This window comes from Pinus tabuliformis, chromosome 8 (assembly GCF_031772625.1).
Source record: "Pinus tabuliformis cultivar Carrire ecotype Pingquan chromosome 8, CPIR1, whole genome shotgun sequence".
NCBI lineage: Eukaryota > Viridiplantae > Streptophyta > Pinopsida > Pinales > Pinaceae > Pinus > Pinus tabuliformis.
This window is the reverse complement of record NC_142294.1, coordinates 520,484,895-520,495,424: the sequence shown is the minus strand read 5'-3', so window position 1 is coordinate 520,495,424 and position 10,530 is coordinate 520,484,895.

Genomic DNA, 10,530 nt, shown 5'->3' with positions numbered 1-10,530 from the left:
AGTCTAGATCAGTTGAAGTCAAAATCTCTCTTTGTTCCAGGATGTCCAATAAAGCTTTTTCTTGCGCCTTCAATGAGGAGTTCTCACTATAAACTAGAGTCGTCCATGATCTCCATTTTTCATCCCTTCTTTCCAGATCCTGTTGCCAATTATCTTCCCAGAACCAAGCAAGGTTTCCATCTCTAATTTCCCTGAAGTTATGTTTCTGCAAAATGGCTGTATTTTCCCAAGCTTTATTCCATATGTGGGAGCCTTCGATGAGCCCAGACATTCTAATGTGGTCCTTGTCTTTCCAATTGATTGCATATTTATGTTTCCAAATTTGGGCTCAAGGGGAAGCTAGATCTTTTAGCCATCTCCACCATAGCTTAGCCCTCGAAACTTTGTTTAGCATTTCAGGATCATCCAGCCCTAAACCACCATGGGTCTTGGGTTTGCAGATCTTTTCCCAGGCCACCAAGGGCCATTCTTTTTTCCTCTCCTTTGCCCCAAAGAAATTCTCTTTGGATATTTCTTCATTGCTGCATGATTCCTTTAGGAGCTGAAAGGGCTGAGAACATAAAAATGGGAATAGTTTGAAGGACATCTTTTGTGAGCACTAGCCTTCCTACTAAGTTCAAATACCTAGAAGTCCATTTCCTAATTTTGTCTTGTAGCTTATTAATCACTAGTTCCCAAACTAACTTCCAGTGAGGTTTGTCTATTAGTGGTACTCCCAAATATTTGGATGGTAACAAATCTATTTGAAAGCCTGAAATTCTAGATATATTTCTTTGAATAGCAATGTCAGCGTTAAAAAATAAAATCTTTGATTTGGTAAGGCTTACCTCGGTGCCTGCAGCCATTGCAAAGACTTTCAGGATTTGTTTGTAGGCTAGAGCTTCCTTCACCATAGGTATACCTTGAAACATGGTGTCATCCACAAATTGTTGATGGGTTAAATCCTCTCCATTCATCGTGAGTTTGAGACCCTGGATTTTACCTTCTGCTTTGGCTGAATTGATAGCTTTACCAAGCCCTTCCATCATGAGAATAAAGAGGAAGGGTGAGAGTGGATCCCCTTGTCTGAGACCTCTTGAAGGGTTAAAGGTTTTGGATGGTGAGCCATTAACTAGTATCGAAAAACTCGAGGTCATTACAAGGGCCATAACCTAATGTACCCAATTATGGTCAAAGCCATAAGCTATAAGAACTCTTCTTATGTAAGACCAACTTAGCTTATCATAAGCCTTTTCTAGGTCAAGTTGCATGATCATACCTGCCTGCCTCTTGCTTTTAAGTGAGTGAAACACCTCGTGAGCTTGAATGATGTTGTCGAGAGTTTGTTTGCCATCCACATACCCAGTTTGTTCCACAGAAACAAGAGTCAGAAGAAGGGGCTTAAGCCTGTTGGCTATTATTTTGGAAATGATTTTCTACACCACATTGCATAATGCTATTGGTCTAAATATATTTGGAGTCATTGCATTATCTTGTTTGGGGATCAAGGATATGAAAGAGGTATTGAGGGCCTTCAATACAGTTCTATTTTTCCTTGAATCCTCCACCACGTCAAGAATATCCTGCTTAACAATTCCCCAACATGCTTTGAAGAAGTCAACATTGAAACCATCTGGACCTGGTGCCTTACCATTTTGCATCTCTTTGATAACTTCACTGACCTCTTCATCATTCACGGGTGTGTTTAAATTGTAATTATCTTCCCTTATCACAAGCTACAGAATGTGCTTTGTTATGTCCTTGATGAAATGTGATCTATCTAAGAGAGGCTCCTCGACAATGCCTTGGAAATGTTGAACTAGCACTGCTTCTATTTCTTTGTGGGTATTTAGTTGCTTACCTTAAGAATCTTTGATGACTGAGATCCTATTATGAGACCTGTGATCCATGGTTGATTTGTGAAAAAACCTTGTGTTCCTTTCTCCTTCCTTTAACCATTGTACCCTTGATTTCTGTTTCCAGAAAATCTCCTCCTGCGCGACTAATTCTTCCCATTCTTTTTGAAGGTGTTCTGCTTGTTTCTTTCTCCCCTCCTTGAAGCAATCTGTAATGAGGATCTGACTAATCTCATGTAGCTTCCATTCAACCACTTTTTTGGTTTCAAAAATGTTGCCAAATTCATTCTTATTCCAATATTTAAGCTTGTGTTTGATATGTTTCAATATTTTATGTAGGAGGAACATTTTAGTGCCATGAACATGCATATCTTCTGTCCACCATTTTTCGATATTGCTGATAAACTCCAGATGGGTGAGCCAAATGTTTTCAAACATGAAAGGTATGTTTCTTGGAGTTCCTATAAAGGACGCTTCATTGAATAGGCCAATGATCTGAGCCCCCAAAAGGAAGTATCCTTACTGACAGGTCAAGGCCTGTAAGGATAAGGTCCTCCGAGATTATAAATCTGTCGAGTTTTGAAGCCACCTAGGACTCAACTCCCCTTTTATTATTCCAGGTAAAGATTCCATTACTTGTTTCTGTGTCTACTAGCCTCATATTGTTTATACAATTTTGAAATTCTATGGAGTCTGTACCTAGTGCTCTAGTTCCACCTTTTTTTTCCAAAAGGGATCTGATAATATTGAAGTCCACTCCCAAAATCCAGGGAATCCCCGATCGTCTGTTTCTTAGATCCTCAAGTGAGGTAAGAAGCCTAAGTTTGTCCTCAGGCTTCTATGGACCATAAACATTTGTGTTCAAATAAGCTTCCTTGTCCCCCAGAGGTTGAATAACTATTGAGAGGTAGTTTCTTGATGCTTTAGCATCAAGGACTCCTATTTTCAGAGGGTTCCAAAGTGTAAGAATTCCTCCTGCTATTTTATCTGGTTTAAATACTAGATATTCATATTTAATTAGCCATTTGTTGTGTATTTCTCTTATTTTTCCAATTGAACATTTTGTTTCTTGGATGAAAATCAAGTTTGGCTTTTCCTCTTTCATTCTATTGTTGAGATTTCTTTGTTTCTTTTTATTTCCTAGACCCCTGATATTCCATGTTGTGAGCTTCATTGAGAAAGATTTGTAAAGGAGTAACTAGCTAGGTATTTCATCTTACCTGAGTCAATCATCAATTTTCCATGCTCTAGTAGTAGCTCATTCTATTTTTTCCTGCCTCTTTTCCTGCCTGGGTTCCTAGGACCTACTCCCAGTGTTGCCTTCATTGTTTTCACTCCTTCATTGTTCTAACTCTTGTGGCTTCTTTTGACTCCCAAACCTTTCACCTAGGTTCTCCATAGGAATAGCTGTTGCACCCTGTTGAATTCCTCTTGTGGTAGTGAGTCCATTCCTTTGGTGGTTCCTTGCTCCAGAAACTTTTCCAGATCTAGATGCTCCCTTTCAAGAATATATTGCAGTTCATGGTCCTCTGTTCACACCTCGCTAGGGGTCATCTCTTGATCCCTATCGAGTTCCATAGTGTTCAACAAATCCTCCTTTTGTTGGTTTTTTTTCCTGTGTGTCCTCCATGTTGTCTTCCTTTTCCTTCTCTACGGGGTTGTCCTCTATAGTCTGGTTTGCTTTATCTTCCTCCTCTTCTTCTTCTTCTAATACCTTGTACCTATTTTGATTCAACTCCTTTTCCTCATTGGGTTTTTTTGGTACCTTCTCACTCCATTGCGTTTGTTTCGCACTTTTTTAAAGCTTTCAATTTCTTTCCCTGAGGTAGCTTTAGTTTTGTTTTCCATTCTATTTAAGGGGAAATCTCTGAATAGATGCCCATGTTCATGACATTTTTTGCATCTGAAGGGGACATGCTCATAGTCCACCACTTGCACCCATTCTTCATCAAAAACTTCCAGAATTACTTCATTCGGTAGAGCTCCAGAGTTGTCCATCTCTACACATATACGGGCAAAGGAGGTATACTTCCCCCACGTAGTGGCCTCTAATATTTTAACAAAATGCCCTAGTTTATTTCCTATTACTCTTAATGATTCCGGCTACCAATAATCTAGTGGTAGGGAGTATAGCCTAACCCACACCGGGACCGATGTGAATGATCCATGCTCTGGGACAAAATTCATTACCCAAGGTCACATATAGAGGCCAACAACTGCATAGAAGTATGACCCTCCTTCAAACACCTGGTCTTTATCCTCAATGTTTGTAACAACTTTAGTGAAGAAACACTTAGATCTAAGGTGTAGATCTATATCCCCCTTAGGTTTCCAATGATTCTTCATCCATGCCTGTAAAGCCTTCTCCATGGACCATAACCCCATGAATTTACAAATTATTGCACAGTTCGCCATGTGTTCCTGGTGTGCTTCTATCGTTGGATCACTTAACACCACTCGGGGTATGATGGTTGCCTTAGGCTCACAAGGTCCAGTCCTCTTTCTGGTATCAACATTCTGATTCTCTCCTTCTATTTGCTTTGCTTTACTAGCTCCTTCCTCCATATTTTCTTACACCTAAGTGCCTCTGGTTTCTTGTTTCCTTTCTCTTGAAACCTCGTCTTCAGCCTCCAGAGGTTTCTTGAATCTACTAGATACTGCCTGACTATAGGAGGGAGTGGAACTCCCCCCCTCTCGCTTCTCCATGGTGCCCAACACTGCTCTTCTTCTTAAAACCCTAGCTCTTCTCCTTGCTCGAAATCACCCCCTAGTTCCATCCTCTCATAGGTATCCATCATGTGGGTTCTAATCTATGTTATTAAATGTATCCAAAATAAAAGAGAAAATTCCCATAATGAAACAATATTTTCTTACAAACACACACGCTACTCTTGGTAGTTTGATTCACCAAAAACAATCCTCGCAAACCTTATTTCCTCTCTATATTCATTAGTATCCACATATAACATGCTCTGATTACATCCATGGCAGTCATTTCTCATGCAATCTAGAGATGGAAGAAGGTACTAGGCATCAAACAATTGTTTAATAAAACCCTCCTTGGCCACTTGAAATACATAAACATAGTATTTCCATTGTAGGAACAATGTTATACTATTTATCTCTCTAAAACAAGCAAAGGTTTCCATAAGCATGGACTCAGTCATCTTGTCAAACACATTGTTGACCCATAGATTATGCAATAGTAGATTTTCCTCCTCCTCACCTCCCATCACCATGTCAATCCATGAAATAGATATAGAAATAACTTGCCTCCTAGTTGACGTACCCAAATCCAAAATAACATAGAAATCCCTAGACACCTTTGTAGAGGATGCATTATCTACACACCTCAATCATTGAATCAATGAGACCTTTTCCATTGATTTTTTAATACATTCCCTGATACATCTATGCTAACATAAAATCAAGTGGCACCAATTTTCCAACGACCTTAGTTACCTTTGACATCATTCATGGCTCGTGACTATTGGAATAATGCAGTAACATAAAAGATTATCCTATAACTAGAAGATATTATGTATTGTTAGAAATATTTACCTAATTAATCATTGATCAGTTATCAAATCTTATATTCTAAGAATCTCTTCAATAATAATTTAATCCTATATATGTAAGATTTTTTTGTCCTACTGAATTAAAGTGAGTGTGTTATGCTCTTGGCTTGCGAGAAATGATAGAATACTAGAAATGCGAAGAAATATAGCCCAGAACACAAAATAAGATGATAAAAAAGAAAGTATTTTATTATTCAGAAATAGATTCAATGTTCACTTGCCTCTTCAAGGGGGAAACGTCTAGGAGAGAAAAGCTCGATTACAATAAGACTTGATGATATTTCCTTTACTAATTAAGACTATTTATAGCTAAATGACATCCAAAACCCTAACTACTAGTGGCCCCTTACATTACTCGGGTTAACCACTATATTTATTAACTATGGCCCATTTACAACTAATTGTGATGCCTTTTCTCTAATGCGGGTCAACCACTTACAATTATTAATGTGATCTTTATTTACTCTCTAACTAACTATGACTATGACTTGACCCATTGGGATTATTACATAAACAAAGGGGTTAGGGTTGGACCATAACATCCCCTCCCCCATCAAATGTAGCCTTCTCCTAAGGGCTGAAGCTACAGAAACCGCTGAAGAATAGTGGTTGGTTCCTAGGTCGCATCTTCTCAAGAGGTGTCTTTCCACTTGACAAGGACTTCCTTGATCATGCGACCACAGAGATGCCTTTCATAGGTATCAAGGATCTGTTCTGGGTGGAGCCAGAGTGAGCCTTCCTCATTCAATTCTGGTAGACTAGTTTGAATTCTACAATTGTTCCCCACCACTTTCTTGAGGCATGATACATGGAACACTGGATGGATTTTTGAAGTTGGTGGCAAGGCTAGTTTGTGGGCGACTACTCCAATGCACTAAAATATCTCATAAGGTACATAGAATTTTGGTGCTAGTTTCTGGTAGCCATTTTCTTTGAGATATGTTTTCTTACATGATTGAAATCGTAGGAATACCTGATCTCCTTCTTGAATTGTGTGCTCGAAATGATGTTGGTTCGCTTGTTTCTTCATTCAATTTTGAGCTTGATGTAGATTATCTTTGAGATGAACTATGATGGCAACACAGTTCTATAGGAGTTGATCAACTGCCTGCACCTTAGAACATCCAGGGATATAATAAATAAGTGAAGGGGGGAGTTGGCCATACACTGCCCCGTATGGAGCCATCTTGGTGGCTTCATGATAGTTAGTATTATACCACCATTCAGCTAAAGTGAATAACCTTAGATATGTCTCCAAACATTTATTGATTGCTTCTGTATGACCATCAATTTGGGGATAATATGTGGTACTTAGTTGGAGTTGTCAGCCTTGTAGCTTGAAAATTTCTTGCCAAAACTTGCTAGTGAAAGTGGGGTCGTGATCAGACACAATGGAAGTCAGCATGCCATTTAGTTTGAAAATATGGTCCATGAAACCTTGAGCCACCAAAGTGGGGGTAAATGGGTGGGCTAGAGCACAAAAATTAGCATATTTAGAAAGTTTGTCCACAACCACCATGATGATGGATTTGTTGCCCAAATTTGGGAGACCAGTGATGAAATCCATGGAAAAATCCATTTAGACGGAAGCAAGGAGTGGAAATGGTTGTAAGGTTCATGATAACATGATTGTTTCTCCTTTGTTGCATTGACACATATTAGATTCAGCTAGAAAAGTAAGAATGATATTTTTCATGCCAGTTCAAACGAAAGAACGATGAGTGCGAACATAACTCTTCTGAAATCCTGAATGCCTTGCAGTTGGAGAAGAGTGCAACTCTTCCATAATGCGGGTTTTGATGGTGGATTCCAGTAATATAACTACTCGATCCTTGTAGCGAAGAATATCATCCTTCCAAGAGTAGTCAACGGAGGAATTAGGATCTTCTCTCAATTTATTAATAAGTTGGGAGAGAGATGGGTGTGATAATCATTCCTTATGAGGCTCTTCAATCCAATATGGTATGCAAAGAGATATTGATAGCATGGTGCTTTCATCCTCAAATTGGCACGATAAAGCATTAGCTACTACATTGTCAGGCCCTTTCTTGTAAACTATGTCATAATCATATCCCAACAGTTTGGCTAGCTATTTATTTTGCTATGGCGATGATAGACGTTGCTCCAAAAAATATTTTAGGCTTTGATGGTCCATGCAGATTTGGAAATGTCACCCCAACATGTATGGCCGCCAGGTGTTGACTACATGTAAGATGCATCATTTCTTTCTCATAGGTAGATTGACCCAGATGTTTTCCACTTAGTTTTTGGTTGGTGAAGGCTAATGGCCAACCTTCCTACATTAATACAACACCAATACCAGTACTGGAAGCATCACATTCAACCACAAAATATTTGGTGATGTTTGGTAGGGCCAATGCGGAAGTGGAGCACATGACATATTTGAGAGCCACAAATGCTTGTTGAGTTGCATCAGTTGAGAGAAATGACTTTTTCATGAGAATATTAGTGAGGGGTCTAGCAATGTGAGCATAATTGCGAAAAAATTTCGATAGTAGCCAATGAGACCCAAGAATACACTCAAACTCTTCAAGGTTTTTGGTTAGGGTTAATCTTGAATTTCCTATATCTTTCTTAGATCAATCCTCACTCCTTCACGACCCACAATGTGTCCCAAATACTCGACTTATTCCATTCCGAAAGAGCACCTGCACAATTTGACAAATAATTTGTGATTCCAGAGTAGTTGCAAGATCGGGTCTACATGTTGAATATGTTTGTCTGAGGTTAGGCTATATATGAGAATGTCATCAAATAAGACGGGGACAAATTTTCAGAGATATGGTTACAGTAGGTGGCTGATTAGGCTTTGAAAAGTATATAGAGCATTACAGAGACCAAATGTCATGACCAAGAATTCATAATGGCCTTCATGAGCTTGAAAGGTAGCTTTGGGAATGTCTAGCTCCTTCATGCATATTTGCTGATAGCTAGAGCAAAGATCTATCTTGGTAAAGAATTGAGCACCATGTAGTTCATCAAGAAGATAATCAACAACTGGAATAGGAAATTTGTCTTTGACAGTGAGCTTTTTAAGGGCCCAAAAGTCCAGACACATGTGCCATTCACCATCTTTATTTAGCATCATGACCACTGATGATGAATAAGGACTGATCTTGAGACGAATAACACCACCTCTAAGGAGTTGCTTGATGAGTTTTTCAATTTCATTATTTTGGGTGAAAGGATGTCGATATGGGTGCACATTAGGTGGTTGGGCCCTGGGGACCAAAGGGATTCTATGACCATGTTCACCCCTAGAGGGTGGAAGCTCTTTATGTTTATCAAATACCTACTGGTGGCAGTCTAACGCTTGTTGCATCTTAGGATGAATATGACGAATAGTGGAGTCAATGGATGGGATGGTATTAAATTGGGCAATGACTCCATGATGTCCCTTTCGCAAAATATTTTCCATTCGATGCGAGCATCTACCTGGAGTCCACGTAATGTATGAATGTGTTCATTCTTCTTAAATCTCATATATAACTCTTCGAAATCCATTATGATTGGTCCTAATGTGTGAAGCCATTCAACACCCAAGACAATGTCACAACCACCCATTTCAATAGAAAACATGTGGGTCTTTAGGTGGTAGTCTCCCATCTAAGGCTTTATATTTTCATAGTGGCCTTCACATTTCATGGTTCCCCCATCAATGATAAGGACTTGGAAATTAGAGACTGCCCAAACAAAACAATGAAAAACCTCGACGACTCGCTTATGGATAAAGTTATGAGTGATTCCACTATCAATCAATACCACTACTGGTCGATGTTTAAGAAAGCCTCGGATTTTGAGAGTTTGAGGTGAAGAAATGTCCACTAAATCATGTAGTGTGATAACTAGTTCATCTGGCATAGCTATTAGATCATTGCTAGGCTAGGTTTCCTCAACTTCGTCCTCGGGCCCACCAAGGGTTTAGGCTTCCTCAAATGAGTTGTTATTAGTAGCATCAATTTCAAATAATTTTGGTTCCTTGCGTTTATGCCTCAAGGAGTATTTTTCATCATAGTAGTAGCATAATCCTTGTTTTCTTCTTTCAACCATTTCTTCTGGAGACACCTTTTGAGCCTTAAGTGTTTGGGTAGGGCCCTTAGCCTGGGTGGGACACCCCTTGGCTACAAAATTTTGACGAGTGGACTGGGAAGCTAAGGCTAGTTCCACCTCGATGGCCTTTTTGTAGGCATCCATCCATGTACCTGGGTGGTGCATTCGAACATGGGCTTGGATGGCTTCTTTGAGATCACTCATGAAACACTCAAAGTAGAAGTCATCTCTTAGACTATCAATTCTAATGGCCAGTGTATCAAAGGTTGCAATGTAGTATTTTACTGTGCATGTTTGCTGAAGCTTAGTGACATGACCCAAAAAATTAGATTCAGTGTCAAAGCAGTCACATACGGCTTTTGATAACATGTGCCAAGTTATGTTCTCAGGATAACATTTTTGATGCAACTACCACCATTTCCATCTCTCTTGGTTCAATTAAAGGGCTCCCACATGTAGTTTAGTTTGATCTTTGCAAATATCATTAAGGGAGAAATATTGTTCCATTTGTGCTACACATATTGCACGATTAGAGCCATCAAATTTGTACATGTCTAGCTTGGGTGGCCGAGGGTGGGAATGTTGGTGATTTCCATGGAAGTGAATGTGATGGTTGGATTCTTCTTCGAGGTGTTGATCAACACTATGATCCTCCCGATGAGGCCTCTGCATCATATTGGTGAGCAGTGAAAGCTGTGAGGTAATTTGTTCCATATTTCCCTGGAACTCATCTAACCTTTTTTCAAGGCTCTCTATCTTTTCATAGGCCATGATTTGAGATTTGGTACCTACCATACACAAAACCCGATCAGTTATTTAGGAGTAGGATTCTTGGAAAGACGGCGATCACAGGAATCTATCGGTGGCGATCACTCGGATTCACTTGGAAAAAATTTGGGACCTCCAGAAAATTGAGGCTGACAAGTGAATGGTACCACTGTGATTAGCTCGTCATCATAAAGCTTATGTTCTAAGTCTCTTGCAAGCATCGAGTTTTACTCTCCGCTGATCAATACTACAGTGGCCAAATTTTGGAAAACTTGATC